This window comes from Dipodomys merriami, unplaced genomic scaffold (genome assembly GCF_024711535.1).
Source record: "Dipodomys merriami isolate MVZ:Mamm:240054 unplaced genomic scaffold, mDipMer1.0.p SCAF_48, whole genome shotgun sequence".
NCBI lineage: Eukaryota > Metazoa > Chordata > Mammalia > Rodentia > Heteromyidae > Dipodomys > Dipodomys merriami.
In genome coordinates, this window is record NW_027206046.1 from 10,713,283 (window position 1) to 10,734,911 (window position 21,629).

A 21,629-nucleotide genomic window follows, 5' to 3' on the forward strand; every position below is an offset into this window, starting at 1 on the left:
TCTATCTGTAGCTCCTAGAATAGCATCAGGCACATACTAATCACTTATGAAATTTCTGTTAAATTAATGAATATACAATGTCCTAAGTATAGTATAGGTTGTTTGGTGAGATCTTCTACTCCCCCACAGTCTTCATCTAAGGTACAGTATTTATATTCCATCTAAATTATCCTGTATGGACTTGCAACTGTACTGTAACTAGAATTCTTCAGGAGTTAAAGGGAGCAGAGTGTTTTTGTTAATATGTGAATGTCAAACCCTCTTATTGGTTCTTAAAGAAAAATCAGTTATAGAATTCATTAAAATCAAACTTTACTTTTACTAATTTTTCTTAGTATATGTGTCAGTTGTACAAAAGAATTTTGCTGTGATATTTCCAAACATGCACAAAACATACTTTTATTATATTCAACCTTCTATTCTTATCTTCCCTCCCACTCTGATTTTTTTACAATATTAGTGGGTTCATTATTCTATTTTCATAGTTACTTAAATAAGGTACTCTCTAGTAATTCCTCTTTTATAGTCACTTCAAGCCTAGATTTCACATATTAAAAAAATACATTTGTCTTTATGAATCTGCCTTATTTTGCTTAACATGATGATCTACAGTTCCATCCATTTCCCTAAAAATTATATTCCTTCATTGATATCTATTGCTGAATAATATTACATTGTTTACCTGTTCCACATTTTGTCCATTCGTTGATGGGAATTTGGAGTGATTCCACTGCTTGACTATTGTGATAATACCACAACACACATGGCTGTGCAGGTATCTCTTTTGTTAATTTGCATTCCTTCAGATATATGCCCAAGAGTGATATAGCAGAGTCATATGGTACTTCCAGTTTTCATTTTCTTTTTTTTTTCAACTTAAATTTACTTTATTTTTTCTATAAATTTTTTTTGTGAGAATACCGTACAGAGGAGTTACAATTACATGGGCAAGATAACGAGTACATTTCTTATCATGCATTGTTGCCTTCTCGTTGTTTCCTGTTCCCATACTCCTCCCCTCCCCGACCTGATCCTCCCCCCACCTCCCACCAAAGTTGTTAAGTTCGTTTTTCGACATTAACGACTTGTACATCTCATTGTTGCAATGGGTCCACCTGTATCTCTAGTTTAACAACTTGTTTTTTTCCCTTCCCCTCCACAAATTATACCAACATCAAATACAGTGAAAGTATGGGTTATACTGTGGGGGAGGGACATACAAAGCAACGTAGAAAGCATCTTATATGATAGAAACAATTGCATGAAAGGAAAAAAAAAACATTTGAATACTTACCTTAGAGTTCATGTATGTAGATGTATCAGAATGATGTTTCTTTAGGAAAATAATAACAAATGCTTCAGAGGATTTAGGGAAAAAGGAAAACTAAGGTTCATTCCCCTAACATCAATTTATCTGACCTTTTCTAAGGCACCTTCATTCTGATTTCCATAGTGGCTACCTTAATTTATATTTCCACTAAAGTACAGAAGAGTTCCTTTTTCCCTAAATCCTCTGAAGCATTTGTTATTGTTTTCCTAAAGAAACATCATCTGATACATATACATACATTGAGATGAAATCTTAATGCTGCTTTGATTTGTATTTCCTTTATGGCTAAAGATATTGCAGATTTCTTTATCTGTAATTTGTACTCTTTGTGAAAACTATTCATTCTCATATATTAATTGCATTTTTATTCCTTTGGTATTTAGTTATTTATTCTGGATATTAATCCTCTGGCCAATGAATAGATGAGAAAGATTTTTGTCTCATTCTATAAGATATCTCTTGATCCTGGTGGTTGAAGCAAGACTATATATACATTGTAAAAGATGGCAAGACAAATAAATCACAGTGCTTCCAACTCACTGAGGGCAATATGGTTTTACATAAAGGACTTGAGAATTGTATCCTAGTCCTGTCTCCACCATTCTAATCATGTACTTCTGAGCAATTTCAATTGCTAGCCTGAGCATTGTCACTCCCCAAAATGAAGGACTAAATGAGAAGATATATCATAAGCATGTGTGAGGCACACGTAGAGGCCCTGGTAATTTTCAGTTCTTTTTCCTTCCTCTCACTGATTGCATAATTGGACAGGTTTGAGGGTGGGAGAATGGTAGCTAAGAATACACACGTAGAACTAAGGAATGGAAACCTGACAACAGATATTACTATTTCAAAGATGAAAACAACAACTATACATCACCTATGTACAAATATCCTAGGAAAATGTGAACTTAATGTTATTGTGTTTTTCAGTTCTCTTGGGAATATACCTAGAAATGAAATTGCTGGTTCATATGACAACTGTTTCACACAATTTGTATACTTATCCATAAAATATAATAAATAGTTGCCTGTCTGTACACCTCAGGAGAATGTTATGAGAATTAAATATTAAGAGTACTCAGTAAGTACTAAAACATGATCTAGTGATATCACTCTGGAGCACTTACTGGAAAGATTGCAAGGGTACAATAAAGGCACCTGCACACTCATTATTTTAGTACTATTCACAATAGCCAAGACATGGGAACAGCCCAAATGCCCTACAACCAATGAATAGATCAATAAAATATATACATATATATATATATATATATACATACACATATACACATGGAATTTTATTCATCCATCAGGAAGAACAATGTAATATCATGTGCAGGGGAAATGGATGGGCCTGGAAAATCATACAAATAAAGTAAGCCAAGCTCAGCAAGACAAAGGGGTATGCTTTCTCTCCTATGTGAAAGTTAAACCTGAAGAGTAACATATTTAACAGGTAGGGGGAAAACAAAGGAAGGGGTAAACAATGCTTGATAGGAAATGTACTCGTTACCTTGCACATGTAACTATAACCCCTCTGTACAGCATCTTTACAATATATATAAAAAATAAAACACATACAGGTCCACAGACATATATATGATCAAACTGACTACAGAATGGTATATTAGAGTGAGAAAAATTAACAAGCAATTCAACAAAATGAATATAAGGATACTGAAATATGTCATCTGTCATCAAAGGAATGAAAAAAGAAATGGTGGGCAAATGTACATGCATAAAAACTACACTAGAAAATAAGGAAAGGATCAGATGGAATAAATGGAGGGGAAATGATGGAAGGAATGACTCCAATCAAGATGCATTGTGCACATAAATTGGCATATTAAATTTAAACTCCTGTGTACTGCTATTTGAAGAAAAGACTTAAAAATACTAAAATATGAATAAGCTCTAGATATTATAATGCTACCTCAAAAACACTAAACACATTTTACACATCGTAGGTTCTCAATAGTGACAAGTGTGCTGATTTCTGTGATGATAAAAAAAAAAGGAGAAAAGAAATAGGAAATATTAAGTGGTATTAATTCTTCAGTGTTGTCTCAAACAGAAGAAAGTTATTCAGTGAATTATTCTGTTTTCCTGAAGAAGAACAATGAATGAGTTCTTGAAATAAAATAAAAATGGCCCAGTGTCATAAGGGATTTCCATACTGGCAGTCTATTTCTTTAGTCAGACTCTAGAGCAAATAGCTTATGCAGACAACAATGATATCCACCAGGGATGCTCAGTATTTGGGGAGGCTCTTCTACCTCAACCCCTCTGAAGAATAGCTCCGTCACATCTCCTTTTGTTTAGGAGTTAAATGTGGAGTTACACCACTTCACAACATCCCTAAGGACAAAGCAGCATTTTTTTTTTCACTAAACTGCAAAGTGGCATCCATTCATAGGAGACTCATTTCAGTAGTGTGTTCATTCAGGTGTTCTGTCTAAATTAAGACTTTTAGGCACTAATAATAATTAACTACTTTCTTAGCAATGAAAAAAGTCTTAAATGCCTATTTACTTAATGGTCCCCCAGGGTGCCTTTGTTTTGAATGGGATAAAAAAAAAACTTAGCTGCAAAATAAGCAGGTGATTCTAATCAATAAAGCCAGAGGACTGTATTGATTAAAAGAACTCCATTCTTTAGTCATTAACCCTGTGAATTCTCTACCAAAGACGGGTAACACTATTTCTTCCCATTAGAACATAGGCTCATTGAGAACCTGCAATCTCGGTTCCCTTTCATGCCTTCCATTCAGCATACAGGACCCATTTCAGGACATCTATTCCACTGACTTCAGGTGGAAGAAGATGACTCTGAGTCTGCCATTCTCTCAGTGGAGATCTTTGGGGTTTATCCCTCATGGGTGGGTGGTGGATTTGATGACCAGGCATTAGGCCTAGAATGGAAATCTCCTTTGTAGAAAGTTTCCTCTTCCCTTTGATGATTACCACTACTGCAGCATTTCAAAGAGGATGTAGGAAAGAGACATAGCATAGATTTTATTACTGAGAGACAGTGGTTATGCTTACGTAACTCCCAGAATATACCTGCAACAAAAAAAGATTCCCCCAGTGTGGCTTCAGTAGCCAAGTTTAAGATCCCTGATATAAGATAAGTTAAATTCACTGGTAATTTTAAATCACCCTGTATGATTATCCTGACTAAAAAGTACTTTGTTGTTTGTTCCAGGAGCGATGGTGCATGCACTCAGGGGTCTGAAACAGGAGGCTCTGAAATTTGAGTCCAGTCTGGGCTACTGTAAGACTATCCAAAAACCAATGAAGGGAGAGAATGAGGAAGGGACCAAAACTACTGTGTCAAATACATTAATAAGAACATTTTTGCCTAAAACCCATAATGAAAACCTATCACTTCTTATAATAGTTAATTTATGTAATATACATACAGGTACGAAAGCCACTACACACATAGAGTATGTACTATAACTTTTCAAAAGCCATAGGTCAAAAGACTTCACTAAGCATATGTTATATATGTCTGTATTTTAAAATTGGAATTAACTGGGAACTTTTAAAAATAAAGAATGTTACACAGAAATGTAGAATTCTGGCTTCTTCCTCTCAACATTCTTGCACAAATCAGCCACAGGAGTTGGGCGCCAGTGGCTCATGCCTGTAATCCTAGCTACTCAGGAGGCTGAGATCTAAGGATCACAGTTGAAAGCCAGCCCAGACAGGAAAGTCGGTGAGACTCTTATCTCCAATAAACCAGAGAAAACCAGAAGTGGCACTGTGGCTCAAGCAGTAGAGCACTCACCTTGAGCTGAAGAGCCCAGGGACAGTGCCCAGGCCCAGAGTTCAAGCCCCACAACTCACAGAAAAAAAAAAAAAACCCAGCCAGAGGCATAGCTATCCCTTCAAAGGGCTGGGCATGGTCCAATGCAACACAGCCCCCAGCAAGCTGTCTTCACTCACTTACATCCCTTACCTATCCAGAGTAGACATCTGTGTCTGGGACCTTAGTTCATTCAACTATTCATTGGAACACTCCTACATACACAGGCTAACAAAAAAAAAAAACTTAGAACAAGCCAAAGGCAAGCTCCTTCATGATAGATGGCTTCCAAGGCACCATGATTGGGTAGTTCAGGGTTCAACAGGCCCAGGTCCAGCCCTGAAGCCTGAGCTCTTAAAACATGATACCATACTGTCTAACTCAGAACTCTGTACTAGCCAAGAGCAATATACCTTCTAAAGCTGATTGTTCCAAGCTTTCTAGTAAAATGTAGAGTTCTATTTACTATTGGTTAAGAACAAAAACTCTAGGGACAGACAGTTTCTTTTTTTTTTTTTTTTTTTTTTTTTTTTTTGGGTCCGGTCGTGGGGCCTGAACTCTGGGCCTGGGCGCTGTCCCTCAGCTCTTCAGCTCAAGGCTAGCGCTCTACCACTTGAGCCACAGCGCCACTTCCGGCTTTTTTCTTTTTGCTTATGTGGTGCTGAGGAATCGAACCCAGGGCCTCGAGCATGCAAGGCAAGCGCTCTACCACTGAGCCACCTTCCCAGCCCGGGACAGACAGTTTCAAACCCCACTCCACCATTCATGGCCTGAGTGACTTTAGACAAGCCATTGACCTTCATCAGCTTCAATTATTTTCTCCAGAACACTAATAATAATATTCAGAGGTGTGTAAGGAGTAATATTAGCAGACTGAAAACACATTATACGGTGTCTGACTCAGAATATTTAACAGTAGTATAGTAAATTTCATTTCTGTCATAATAATTATCATTACTATACACATCCAAGAGGACAGGCATTTAGTCCTAAAGCCGTATTCACATAAATGTGTATATTCCAGTTTCTACCTTTGTTTGTGACATGTCACAATTATTAGGCTCCATAATATACTGAAACATGCTATTAAATACAAGCCTCCAATTCAATGCTTAGAACGAGCATCAAGGGAAAGAAGCTATGACATATGGATTCAAAGCACTTTCCTTCTGATGGCCCTTAATCTGCCCATCTAACTAGTGTGAGCTCTGCAGCATCAGAAAATACAATTAGCATCAGAAAATACAATTGTAAAGTGAAGATCTTGGAATACACTTCCTTACCCTAGTCAAATGATACATAAACCACCACTACAACCAAAATACCCATGAAAGTAAATGAATGTGGTAATTCAACTCAGTGATAATGGGAGATAAATGTATTTTCTGGGAGGTAAAATAACAATAATTGACTATGTAAAATTTCAAGATCAGTACAATATTCTGAAAGACATGCAACGTTTACCACAGTGTCAGAACAAGGATCTACATCATATGCATTTATTATCATCATAGTAATTAGGATTCAGAACTACTTACCAATAGCTTGCTATTCTTAAATTGTTGTTTTAAGGACCTTCCTCCATAACTTTTCTATTATAATGTTGCCTCTGAGTACAATTCGACCTCTGAAAAAAAAGAGTAGGGAAAAAAAAGATGTCCTGAAAATTCAGAATATCCAAGAGCCCACACATTGTACCTTGATTCAAATTAGGTATTAGAGCAAACTTTGTTCTCCATGACCCATTGTCTGTGCTCCAAGTTTGGCATTTCATCAACCCACATGTGTAAGTAAGTGTCTAAGTGTTAAGATAGTTATATTTTAGGGAAAAAAAGACAAGAAGTCTTAGCAATGTGTCTGACCCAATTATAGTAACCCACAGACAAGCCCATCAAGGTTCGAGGGAGCCCACATTGAAAGAAGGGTCCAGGATAATTTAATTGGTGGTCTTAAAGAGCTAGGCTAATACACCTCAAGGAGCCATAAAAGGAGGAAGGGGAAAGAAGCAGGGTAATAAAGAGGATCTTAGTCCTAAACGTCCTCATCACAAAGGCCTGCTTTTTTCCATATGGATTATACCCAACTACCATTCTTTTTTTTTTAAGTACTGATAAAAGCTACTGAAGCAGACAAGACTCTTACCTGGAATACCATTAACACGAACTCTCAACCAGAGTTGGACAAGGGTTTCTGACCACACATTTATCTTTATAGCTAAATGCTAAGATCAGGAAGCAATCCTGTCCCAAGGCTATCTCCAAAAAAATAAATATGCATCTACATAGCAAAGCATACAAACAAAATTCATCCCTTTTCAGAGAAGCTGGCCTTTCTGAAATTTTTCATGCAAAACTTATTCACGAAGAATTCAATGGAGAAATATTTTATTCTAGATACAAATGAAGCAACAAAGCTATTACTTTTTGCTTTCAAGTTATTATATATTTTTATTGTAAAAATACTGTACAGAGGGGTTCCAGTTACAGGAGTAAGGTAATGAGTACATTTCCTATCAAGCATTGTTACCTCCTCCTTTGTTTTTCCCCTACCATCCCTTCCCTCCCCCACTTCCAACTCCTCCCTCCCTCCCTTCCCCCCCACAAGTTGTAAAGTTCATTTTCAACATAGTGTCTTGTACATCTCATTGTTACAATGGGTCAACCTGTATCCTTATTTCAGCATTTTGTTATTTACCTTCCCCTCCCCAAATTTGGAAAATGTATATACAAGACTCAGGGTACCGGAATCAAATACAGTGAAAACAGGGGTTATATTATGGGGGAAGAGCATATATAAGAAACAAAAAAATCACATTGTACATTATAAATACATTTAAAACAATAGCAAAAAAAGATAAATCCACTTGTGTCCCTAACCTGGGTTCATTTCGCTTAGCATATTACTTTTACCTCACTGAAAAATTCATTAAGTTTACTTAATAAAGTGAATTCTTGTTTGTATTTCATTGCAGATTGTTAATTAAAGAAACAAGATGGTTACAAAGTTAGATTTCAACTCAGTCATTTACCTCTATTCTTAAAAGTACTTAGGATTGTTGAGACACAACCCCATTAGTTTGTCCAATGCCACAAGTCAAAGACTTATACATGAGCAGACTTAAAACTCTCAAGATCCTTGATAACAGAGCCCACAGTCATTGAGAGCATAACAAAAGTCTTTATTTGCAGAGCATTTCAGTATATATCTGAAATCTCAGTACTTGGGAGGCTGAGGCAAAAGAATCATGAGTTTGATGCCAGCCTGGGCTACATAGTAAGAACTTGTCTCAGAATAGAAAAATAAGTTTAAAAAGTACATACTAGGAAAAAAAAAAGTAGACTCAGGATTAAGTACATTTAAGTTCCTGTCCCAAGGGTTTCTTGACCTTGGCTAAGGTATTTTTAAAAACTGTATGTCTCCCGTAGATTTTATACAAGTGGGGAAACTATTACAGCATTTTTTGAGTTAAAAGTATCACTGAGGAGGAGAGAGGGCAGAGTGTGTCCACTACAGACTTGTAACAAGAGCTACAAAGTGGTAAGAGCAGCAGAAGAGGAAGTGACTAATTCTAACTTGAGAACAAGGGCAACATAGTGAAGACCCCACTTTCTTGACATCATCTGGCATTATTTCCCAGCTATTATGAAAGGTCTTTTTAAAATGTGTCCAAAACATTGAGACTGTCACACTAAAAGTGCCTGGAAGTTACAAGTGGACCCAGTCCATAGTTCATGGTGCTACATCTGTTCTAAGGCTTGATTTTATCATTGATTTGGTCCCCCTCTTGAGATAGCCTCGGTTTCTGTTTAGAACCCAACTTCAAACTCAAAGATACCACTTCAGAAGCCAAGTTTCTAAAACATGAAAAAGATACCATAAGCTTGCCTCACTACTCCACCCTGGATCAACTCCACAACAGCTCAGTGGCTTCAAAGTTTTAACAGCCGCCCAACCAGAAGAAGAGCTGAGCCACCAGCAAAGGCTCCTCAGCAGCAACTTAGGTCCTGATTCTCTTTACTTACATTGCTTCTCTGATCAATATTAAGTGTGTACTGCGTACAAAAATGCTGTAAAAATGAAGAACACTAAGAGTTATCCCTTTGCTCAGAGATCATGACATTCATGGTCTAGTACTGGGAGACAATTACTAAGGAAATGACAAAGCTGATGCTGAACTATTTTATGACTGAGGCATAAAATCCTAAGAGCACAAAGATCGTGGTACCAGAATAAATACCTATGGAAGACTCCAAGAGACTGCATTTGCCCATAGCTGCCCATCCTCTTAGCCTACATTGACCACTATTGACCTAACCTGTAGGACTACACTATTGCCAAGACCTTATACAACCCTAACGAATTGCCTTGGTCATTGCCCAAGACAGGGTTGCAAGGTTTTGATGGGTTCTTTTGGTGGGGGAGGAGAGTGCTAACTAAAATAATTATTGTACATATTTATGGAGTATAAGTGATATTTCAATGACTAAGAACACCTGTCACACAAATATTGGGCAGCTGGACCTAATATCTCCAGCCAGACAACCTTGAACTACCTGGAAAAACCTTTCCCTGAGGATGTGGCTTTTGAGCTGGCTCTTGATAAAATAAATACAATTTTAATGACTATGTATATATCACTGCTGTACGCCAGAGGGGCAGGAGGAAGGGAGGAGAGGAAAAAGGGAGGGAAAAGGAAGGGAAGGAGCATTCCATGCAAAAGGAAATATAAGAACAAAGTAAGTCTAAAAGGTAAATGCACATATTCTCATATAAACAAAAGGGACATAGGTAAGCCCTCTGCCTATGGGGAATTACGGAGTTGGATACAGTAAGTTCCATAATGTTTTTGAGCCCCTCTAATAGGGATATTTATGGCTACTGAAGTTCCAACGATACTATTAAACACACTAAGTAATAATTCATAGGATTATTTAACTTAATTACCTCTGCAATTTAACTGTATCATCTCAGTGTTATGGTCTTCAGGCTTTAGAGACTCACAGTTTGCTAAAAAATCATTTGGTTGAATGAACTTTTGAATATGTGTACATATACTGAGAAGATATTGGTTCAACTATCCTCAAATAATATGTCTGTTTTCATATCAAGTTTATCTTTGACAGATGAAAGTCCAATGAATCCAGTGGAGTACTAAAACCTTGAGACTTGGATGGGTCTCAAGAATAGACCTTTGTGAGATCTGGAAACAAAACAGGAAATGAGGGTACCTGCAATGATACTCTCAAGAGTCTTGGCCTAATGCTGGAAAAGACTTACTCTATATGAACCCTAAATCCTAACTCAGGTCTGTGCAGATGTGCTAACACCCAACAACCAAGGCTTTCTCAATGGCTGTAAAGCCTCAATCATCCATGTGGCAGCTATGGTTATCACTAACAAATTACCGACCAATTGTCTCCTACAACTGTGGAGAAAGAGAAGACGGACAGAATTTGGGTAATTCCTTCCCATCTGTAGCTGCATCTGGTATAAATGGCAGAGAGATAAAGTAACTTCCCTTTTACAAACCTGTTTCTATTCAGCTTTTATTTGCTTCCACTCCCTCCAAGCTATCCCTGAGGCTTCAGTTCTTCTCCATCAAGCATCTAGCCTGGTGTGCAGTGCTAAGGAAAACTGTCAGGTGTGGTATTTGTTACTTGACATTTTCTACCAGAATTATTTTTTTAAAGTACAAAAAAATAACATTTACTAGGGAGAGAGAGAAAAAAGAGAGAATGAGAAAGAGAGAGATCACCTATCTGCTGTAGATGCTGCTAGTCTATGAAACTAAGGTTAATCTGACATTCACTTTTGCTTTCAGTCACCTCCGCCTCTAAAATTAACTGCACAGCGACCTTATCCTAGCAATAATTCTGCAACAGTTTGCTCAGTGCCCACTCAGATATGTTCAGAGGGGAGCCTAGGGCCAAGAGCTGGGAAGAGTGCAAGACAACATCATTGGAATCAGCTTTCTAGTGCTGAACTATCTGCGCAAGATGTACTCTTTTATTGATGTTAACTTAAACTCCATTAAATTATTTTACATTCCCTGAACTGAAGCATTTGAAATGATTCAATTAACTCAACAAACACTTATTAAGTACTTCCATGTGTCAGGCTGTTCAGGTGCGAGGGCTAAGGTAAGAGAAATAAAACCCTTAATACTCTTATAATAAAACTTTAGTTTTTTAGTGGGGAAACTACATCACACACACACACACACACACACACACACACACACACACACACACACATGATTGATAAGATAGAGAATGACAGAAAATATATTACATATGTATTACTTACATGCATGCACACACTCAACAAGATAGACATGATGGATGGATGGATAATACATAGATTCATGCATACATACAATACAAAATATACAACTACATAGAGAGATAAGACATGAAATGATGTCATGGTCCAGCAGTGGTACATATGCTACAACACATATCTCAGCCCAGAAAGTCTTCACAAAGAAAAATGTACATGCACACACAGGTCACTCCAAAGCAAACACTGAGTTCCTTTTACTAAATATTTTGTGATGGGTAAGGGAAAGAAATAACATCAGAGAGCTGAGGGCTGTGGCTCACGCCTCTAATCCTAGCTACTCAGGAGGCTGAGATCTGAGGATCTCGGTTCAAAGCCAGCCCAGGCAGGAAAGTCCGTTAGATTCTTATCTCCAATAAACCACGATAAAACCAGAAGTGGCACTGTGGCTCAAGCGGTAGCATGCTGGTTTCAAGCTGAAGAGCACAGAGACAACACCCAAGCCCAGAGTTCAAGCCCCACAACAAAAAAAAAAAAAAAAAAGAAAAGAAAAAAGAAATGATATCAGAGAACTCACAGCCTTCCAGGTTCTCATGGCCTCCACCTCCTTCCTCATCTTCCTTTATGTGTCTCCAGAGTAACTATCAGGATATTCCTGTTTGTTCTTATGTGCATGAGATGGATCACCTTCAGATCCTCTCTTGAAGGTCATCCTTTTACCTCAAGCACTCAAAGTTTTTTCCTAAAAAAAATATGCTGCTTTTCCTAAGAAGTCACCTCACTAATATATGTTTTTCTTTTGTTGCATGAAGAATTGTAAGAAAAAAAAATTTTTTTAATCAAGCAGTTGTCACTAGACTAATATTTGGGAACTACAGCAGAAACAAAAATATGGAAATGGTTAATAACACAATATAACAAATCCTCAAAGAAACTGCCCAATAAATAAGTGGGCTAAAGACTTACAGAGAAACTTCTCTGAAGAGGAAAGAAGGATGGCCAATAGACACATGAAGAAATGCTCAACCTCCCTAGCCATAAAAGAAATGCAAATCTGGGGCTGGGAAGGTGGCTCAGTGGTAGAGCGCTTGCCTTGCATGCATGAGGCCCTGGGTTCGATTCCCCAGCACCACATAAGCAAAAAGAAAAAAGCCGGAAATGGCGCTGTGGCTCAAGTGGTAGAGAGCTAGCCTTGAGCTGAAGAGCTGAGGGACAGAGCCCAGGTCCAGAGTTCAAGCCCCACAACCAAAAAAAGAAAGAAAGAAAGAAAGAAATGCAAATCAAAACAACATTGAGATACCACCTCACCCCAGTTAGAATGGCTATAATCAAGAACTCTAATAACAGATGCTAGAGGGGATGTGGACGGAAGGGAACCTTATTGCATTGTTGGTGGGAGTGTAAAACTTGTTTAACCACTTTGGAAAGTAGTATGGAGGTTCCTCAAAAGAGTCCACATAGAGCTCCTCTATGACCCAGCAATCCCACTTTTGGCCATTTACCCAAATGATAAAAACACAACCATACTAAAGCTACCAGCACAACTATGTTTATTGCAGCATTATTTACCATAGCTAAGATATGGAACCAACCCAGATGCCCCTCAGTAGACAAATGGATCAAGAAAATGTGGTATATACACAATGGAATTCTATGCCTCCATCTGAAAGAATGACATTGCCCACTTTGTTAGGAAATGGAAAGACTTGGAAAAGATTATATTAAGTGAAGTAAGCCAGGCCCAAAGAAACATAGGTCCCAAGGTTTCCCTTATTTTCAATAGCTAGTATATGTCAGAGACAAGCAGAAACAGTCAGATAAGTTGATGTTAGTCAAAATGAACCCGAAGATAAGGACTCAAATGGTTTTTCTTTCTTGCTATTGTTTCTAACATATTTATAAGATGATTTCTTTGTTGCTTTGTTTGTCCCTCTCCCACAGTATAACTCCTGTTTTCACTGTATTTGATGTTGGTATAATTTGGGGAAGGGAAAGGAAAAAACAAATTGTTTAAATAGGGATACAGGTGGACCCATTGCAACAATGAGATGTACAAGACGTTATGTCTTAAAATGAACTTTATCAACTTTGGTTGGGGGGGGGGGAGATGGGAAGGGATGGGAAGGGGAAACAAAGGAGGAGGCAACAATGCTTGTAAGAAATGTACTCATTAAGCCGGGCGCTGGTGGCTCACGCCTGTAATCCTAGCTACTGAGGAGGCTGAGATCTGAGGATCACGGTTCAAAGCCAGCCCGGGCAGGAGAGACCGTGAGACTCCTATCTCCAATAAACCACCAGAAAACCAGAAGTGGCGCTGTAGCTCACGTGGTAGAGCGCTCACCTTGAGCTGAAGAGCTGAGGGACAGCGCCCAGGCCCAGAGTTCAAGCCCCACGGCCAACCAAAAAAAAAAAAAAAAGAAATGTACTCATTACCTTGCTCATGTAATTGTAACCTCTCTGTACAGTATTTTCACAATAAAAAATTAAAAATAAAAAAATTTTAAAAAGAATTTGGAGTCACCTGACATCATCTGGCTCATTTAACAAATGCGTATTGGATGTCAATGTGTCTTCTTAGCTTAAAAGTATCTTATATGATACGTCAAAAAGAATGTTCAATTGCCAGCTCTGCTTACCTGAGGTCTATCTTTACTAAAGGAAGATTTATAAATGTGTAATAATATGGCAGAATATTAAGTTCATGAAGGAACTAAATCTTAGAGGAACTTCACTCAAGAGTTTATATAACCCACTTGCATATACGTATGCATGAAAAAGTTAAGCAGGAAATCACCAGCAAGAAAATCCCTGCAGACTACATTTCTTTTCCCTCTTATAGTCAAGAAAATCTATAAAGCCCCTTATCCCTGGTTCTTGAAGAGATTCACCAACAACTGTTCATTAACGCTCATGCCTCTTGAATTTAAATGGATTTTACAGTTAGCAATTAAGCACATAAATAGCTTGGCATCTAAGAAGGCAGTTTATAAGCTTGTGAAGCATAATCCAAAAGTCTATCCCTTCAATAATACACCTAGAGGAATTGTCACTGCAGATACTAAGTGTTCTCCACCATTGGTAACCTAGTTCTGTTCAAGAAGTGGCCTGTCTAATATGAACTAGGAATCTACCAAAGGACATCTGTATAAGGGAAAGGCCAGAGTCAGCCCAAGACACTGACATATTTTTAATCAGACTTCTGGCAAGAAAGCATTCAACACCCTGGTGAAATGGCATAAAAATCAGCACCAACTATAGTGAGAGTCCACCTGTATTCTATGAATGTGCACACACAATAGAGCCCACTCACTGTAACAGTAATTTCATGATGGATTAGCTCCTTAAAGAGCTGGTTAGGAGGAAAGTTTAGATATTAAGGAATCATACCTTAAACTTTGCTATGCAATCTTAACACATGTATATATTCATTTGTTAATCTTCTGAAGAAGGGCCAAAGACTGAATGTGGGTAACCAGGGTTCTGCAATGTCTTGGTAATATTCACTACAAGCATTGATATCTCAACAGTTTCCACTTCTTTAAATTATCATGGTAACTTAAACACATTTACAAAGCATCTGATTTGTATAGGTTTATAACTTTCACAGTTTTTTACAAGTATCTCCTATCACATATACAACAGCAAAAATTTCAGAGGCTTAAGAGCAAAGCGACAAAGGGCACATGGTCTCCCTGATAAGTGGATGTTAAATCCAAAAGGCAAGGAGATACAACAAAGTAAATAAGACTCAAGAAACAAAGGACCTTCACTCATCTGGTCAAATCATTACTAAATTGCCCCATGCTGCTAGCCATATATATGGTATATATGTGCACATCGGAGGGAAAGTAGGAGGACACCGAAACAGAGGGAAACATACAACAGCGTGACCCATCAGCTGCACTGGTCATTGATCAAAAAGAACTAAGCAACTCAATGGCAGCGATGGGAGGGAGGGAATGAGCAGGAAAGAGAGAACAGCTGACACTAAGCAAAAGGAAAGAAATGTACATATCACTGGATGTGGAAGAAATAACTGTATTGTCAAAGCTCATAGAATTCATCAACTTTATAGACCATGATAAAGACAATTTGCTCCATGAAGGTTAGAATGTGTTTGTGACTTTAACTATCACTATCTCATGATACTATGAAATTGGTGGAATTTATGTAATCACTTAATCACAATTTAAAAATTGCTATGAAAAATTTCAGAGGCTTTTTTTAATCATCTTACCAAAGTATTTGAATCCATTTTAATGGAAACAATTCTTTAATTTGCATCCTTGCATGTCACTGATTTATATAATGTTTAATTATACTAATTGCAGTAAATAAAAATTACATAAAAGGTTTGCGAATAAACACAACTGACCGATGTTCAAGCATCAGCTCACCTGGAATAAGAAGAGCCTGCTGGCTGCTCTTGCGATAGGTGTGTTAGGCTCTGTTACTGTGCTTTCCAGAGAGAATGGAGAAGCAGAGTAAGTGAAGGTTTGGTGAGATTCTATGATTTATGCGTGTATATGTACTAATACATAAGAGTCAAACTTATACATAAGATCAAACCTATCTGATCAGCCCCTTATCCTTTCAACTTAGAAAGAGTGCCTTCTGCTTCCCTTCTCTGCTGAATTTCATACACATAGAGGAAAATTCCAGTATAGTCATAGACAATCTAATGTCTCTTGGCATTATTCCTAAGTCTTGAGTAAATGAAACAGTGAAGTGTGAAAGACAATAGGAATGAATAGCTTAACCATTGAATTGGTAGGCACATCCTGCCTTTAGCTAAGGAGTGTCCTACCACAGAGTCCTCCAGCCTCAAAGTATTACCTACATGTGTACGAGTATCATCTAGTATCATCTAATCCTCCCATGTTATTGACAGCCTTGTTGTAACACAGAAATCTAAGAGTTCTTCTTTTCCAATTTTCTGGAGTGTCCTAACAGACAGGGAGGATTGAGGGCCCTGCCCTGGCAAAAGAGTAGAAGACAGATAAGTGGTATAGGGTGAAAAAAAGCATCTGGCAACAGGTAGAAACTAAAAGAAAAGAACCAAAGAGACGTCTGTGGTGTTGAAGAAGACTGGAAAATCCACAGTCAATTCTACTGGTCACCCTTATTTGGCATATGTGGTGACTTATCACTACTCAGGTTGTCCCCCACCCCAAGACCTTTAGTCAAAGTCAATGACTCTTCATACATTGAATTGATAGTACTCTGGACACCAGTACTTTATTCTTTGTTTAGAGAAATGTGAGTCTGACAGGACCCAGAAGCCTCATGTAAAACATTAGAGTGGGACAAAGAGCCAAGAAGCGGCATGAATTTGAGATTTAAAAAATAACAGAAATTATTAAGGACAGCCATAGAAATATGAAGTATTGCCGGGCGCTGGTGGCTCACGCCTGTAATCCTAGCTACTCAGGAGGCTGAGATCTGAGGATCGCGGTTCAAAGCCAGCCCGGGCAAGAAAGACCGTGAGACTCCTATCTCCAATAAACCACCAGAAAACCGGAAGTGGCGCTGTAGCTCAAGTGGTAGAGCGCTCGCCTTGAGCTGAAGAGCTGAGGGACAACGCCCAGGCCCAGAGTTCAAGCCCCACGACCGACAAAAAAAAAAAAAAAAAAAAGAAATATGAAGTATTATTGATGACATCACAAAAGACTAGGATGGCATGTGGTTTTCAGTATTATCAAGGAAATAGTATGTTTCAGTATGAAAGAATAATAAGAGAAGGCATAGGTCCCCTATTCTGAGTTACAAGTTGTTTGTGTGAGGGCAATTAGACTCCAAGCAGAAGGCAGTACACCTGAAGTATTTAACAGATGCTATAGTTTTAATGTTTATACATCTACCTCAAAAGTAACGAAGCAACTGTTCTAATTTGTTATTGTAATAGTATTAAGATATGGTACCCTTATGAGGTGATCTGACCACAAGGGTGAGATGAATGCATTATAAACGGGGGTAATCAGCCTCCTTCTCTCTTGAACCTTCCACTTTCTACTATGAGACTCAGCCTTTTCCTCCAGAAGACACAGAATACAGTGCACCCTCCAAAAGAACAGCCTCACCAGACATCACACACCTCCTAATACCATAACATTGGTTTCCCTGCCTCCACCACAATGAGCCAAAAACTTTCTTTGTAAGTTACCCATGCTCAAATATTCTGTTATAGCAGCACAAAACAACTAAAATAGGTTAGGAAAGAACAATAGGGAGGGGGATTAGCCAATATGGCTCAAATGGTAGAGTACTTGCCTAGCCATTTCGAGGTCCTGGGGTTAACCTGCTGTAGCACCACACAAAGTAAGTGCTTTGATCTCATGACATCCTTACCAGAGATGACTGTTAATATCCAGAAGAAATATGAAAACTGAAAATACCAAAATAAGGATACAATGAGATATACAAGACACTATGTTGAAAACAAACTTTACAACTTCGGGGGTAGAGGGGAAGGAGGAGTTGGGGAGGTGGGTAAGGAAGGAATGGTAGGGGAAAAACAAAGGAGGAGGTAACAATGCTCGATAGAAAATGGACTCATGACCTTACTCATGTAACTGTCACCCCTCTGTACAGTATCTTTACAATAAAAATGTATACCAAAAATAATATTCATATTAAGTCAATAAAAAGCATCTTCAAAAAAAAGAAATATGAAAACTGAAAAAGCAAGTTACTTCCTCAGATACTGTCTTCACCATACTTCTCTTCTAACCAAGTATGATATACACAGGTAATTTCCACTTCGACAAATTTCCAGTGGCACAAATTTGGGCGAATTTTCCACTCTGATTTTTGCTATCTTTAGTTTACCAGTATTTGGAATGGATTTACATAAAGAAAGTGAATTTTCTTGTGTAGCAGGCAAGTGTTCCACTATGTGTGGCTGGAGAGGCTCAGTTCCCTGGACTAGAGGCCCATGGTCATTACTCATGTCCTTCAAGCTCTGTGATGCATGTCCTGACAGGAAGCACAGCTTCCTTTGTCACTGTCCACTCTTTCTGCAGTGGCCCATGGTGGCCCTTTCTTTAGTGTTGTGGCTGCCGTGCCCAGCCAGGCACAGAAACATGTCAAATGGCTATCTGTGGAAATTGCTTGGGCTCAGGTCAATCTAGTTTAGAGAATCCCACTAAGATATCTAAAAACATCCTTGGAATTGAATGCTTCTGAGGCTTCGCAGATTTCTAAAAAGGTAAAACGTAAAACATTCTCTTCCACACAAACATTGACAAAGAATACAATGAGGGCTGGAATCAAAGGAAGTTTTCAGTGTGAGTCTTCGGCTAAGTGTGTCCACTACATCGCTGTCACACACTTCAAGTAATTATTACTTACTGTATGTGAAAGAAAAATGGCTTTCTCCAGCCATTCCCCCCCACACCCATCTGCTGTCAGAAAGGACATTATGATGGAAGATGTGTCTACAGAATTGCACAGGACAAAACACAGCACTATTCCCAAAAGGCAATCATGAGTCCCCATTACAAAATATGAAGTCCCTGCTCTCCATCCCAGGAGTACATCTGAAGTTATTAAACATGTTTTTAAGATGGAAAGGGAGATAAACTATATATACAAACTTCACCCTTCACATAATGTACAGTCACACATTTGATTTTAAATGAAAAGGTCTTAAAGTCATGTCTCAACCCATATTCCCCTGCTCCCTTATAGTCCTGATTTTGAACTTTACTTTCAACATGGTATGCTTATCATTCCTAAAAGGCAGGAGATATAGAGCTACAATAACACTAAGTCATTTGGAGTGTGCATTATAAGTTGCAGAAAAAAAAAAACAGGTTCTGGTTTATTATATGAGGGTGTAAAGCTCGGCTGAATACAAAATATAGCTAGCAGTCACCTTGCTTTATTTTTTCTTTAACCACTTACTAAAAGTGTATAAATATAAAAGCAAACTTTGATTTTTCTATCAGAGATCTATGAAATGGATGCTAGAGTGCATTTAACACTCTGACCGGAAATATTGAAATCTGACAGCTAAAGGGTTAAAGGTCTCAAATTTATACATTGAGGTGTTTGTTCCTGTCATCATCCCAGCCGCTTGCTCAGAATAACCCCTTTTGCTTACTGAACCTTTGAGAAACAGAGAACATTAAGAAATACATCTTGGCAGACATCCTGAGGGTCACTCCCACCAGGAAACAAACCATCCTAAGCATCACTCAATGAATTCTGTGGATACTAACAGATATCCATGCAACCCTGACATTTAACTATGTTGTATAGAAAAATATGGTGTTTTGAGCTGCACTTCAAACATGTCAGCACATAATCCTGGGCTGTTCCTACCTTTCATCTGGCACTTCCTTCTATATTTGCGCAAAGTGTCTTGAGCTTTTCTGAAAAAGGAAATCATAGTATCTCACATCCACAAAATTTATCTTCAATGCAAACACTGCCATTTCACTGCCCATTTCAGTGGTACTTCAGAGTCAACACTAAAGAAACAAGGAAATCATCATCATGATAATATTTCAGATGCTTTAAGTACTTATCTGTCCTTATCTGGATCATATAAATTAACTCATTTCAGCATAAGAGCCCCATGAGAGCTGTGTCATTTTATACACCTCTCCCTTTTTAACAACAAAAATCACAACTATTCAGAGGGAGAAAGGGAAGGAAACAAGAAAGCAACCTGAAGATAATGATTCTGGCTAGTATCTTGGGTTCACCACCAAAAATATAATTGGGTCCGCCAACAAAATATGTGCTTACTAAATACTACGAATCTTCATGATTGCTAGCAAATCACTTAAGTTGAGAATGGTAAATCTCTGAATGCCAGGGGCTTGCTTCAGATCCACTTTTAATAACATGTGCTTTACTGATTGGTTAATGTGTTTCTTCTCTCAGGAGAATCTGTCCTCTAATACTATCTTAAACCAGAGGAATTAGTAGCCAAAGATTAAACATCAGATAGCACTTCTCTGTAAAACAGGAAAGAGATTCTTATTACCTTCAAATTTCACTAGCACCAAATTTCTAACAATTTCAAGCAGTGCTGATGCTTTTGGTCTAAAGACCACACTTTGAGAACTGCTGGTTCTTCTCAGATGTTTGGCATAAGTCAAGAAACTTATTAGGAAATGGAAAGACTTGGAAAAAAATTATATTAAGTGAAGTAAGCTAGGCCCAAAGAAACATAGGTCCCATAGTTTCCCTTATTTGCAATAACTAGTATATGTCTGAGACAAGCAGAAAAGGTCAAATAAGTTGATGTTAGGTGAAATGAACCCCAAGATAAGTATTCGAATGTTTTTTTCTTTCTTGCGATTGTTTCTAACACATTTATAAGATGATTTCTTTGTTGCTTTGTATGTCCCTCCCCCCCAATATAACCTCTGCTTTCATGTTGGTATAATTTGTGAAAGGGAAGGGAAAAAACAAATCGTTCAAATAGGTATACAGGTGGACCCATTGCAACAAGGAGAAGTACAAGTCATTATGTTGAAAAACAAACTTTACAACTTTGGTGGGGGGCGGGGGGGGATAGGAAAGCGAAACGAAGGAGGAGGCAACAATGCTTTATAAGAAATGTGCTCATTATCTTGCCCATGTAATTGTAACTCCTCTGTATGATATTTTCACAATAAAAAAAAATCGTTTAAATAGGGATACAGGTGGACCCACTGCAACAATGAGATGTACAAGTCATTATGTCGAAAAACGAACTTTACAACTTGGGGGGGGGGCAGGGAGATGGGAAGGGATGGGAAAAGAAACAAAGGAGGAGGCTACAATGCTTGATAAGAAATGTACTCGTTATCTTGCCCATGTAATTGTAACCCCTCTGTATGATATTTTCACAATAAAAAAAAGAAACTAGCAAAGGTTTATTCTCATTCCTTTTTAAATTTCACTAGGCCAAGTCATACTTTCTTCACTCATATACAAGAACCTGGCTGAAGTAAAACAAAATAGTCAGGCTAGACTCAATGCTGATTTATCAAAATTGCTGGGGGGGTTTCAGGAAGAAAGACATACATACTATAATTGAACAGCAATTAGGAGATGAAACATTTATCTTTAAGCATCACTGTTAGTTTCCCCATTTATACTCCATTGACAAGAGGAAATTTCAAACATGTCTTTCAGCCAGTGGCTCTTAAACTTGAGCCTACATGAGGATGACCTGGAGAGATTAAAACACAGATTTCTGGGCCCCAAA

At 38.0% G+C, this 21,629-nt stretch overlaps 1 long non-coding RNA gene across 2 annotated transcripts in view; it reads right to left on the minus strand.

Moving 5' to 3' along the window:
- Positions 1-21,629, minus strand: part of LOC138809040 (uncharacterized) — a 132,314-nt gene that overhangs the window by 58,125 nt on the left and 52,560 nt on the right. For both annotated transcript variants that reach the window (XR_011366673.1, XR_011366672.1), the window contains exon 2: positions 6,682-6,770. This is a non-coding gene — a long non-coding RNA (uncharacterized lncRNA). The remainder of the gene's footprint in view (positions 1-6,681; positions 6,771-21,629) is intronic.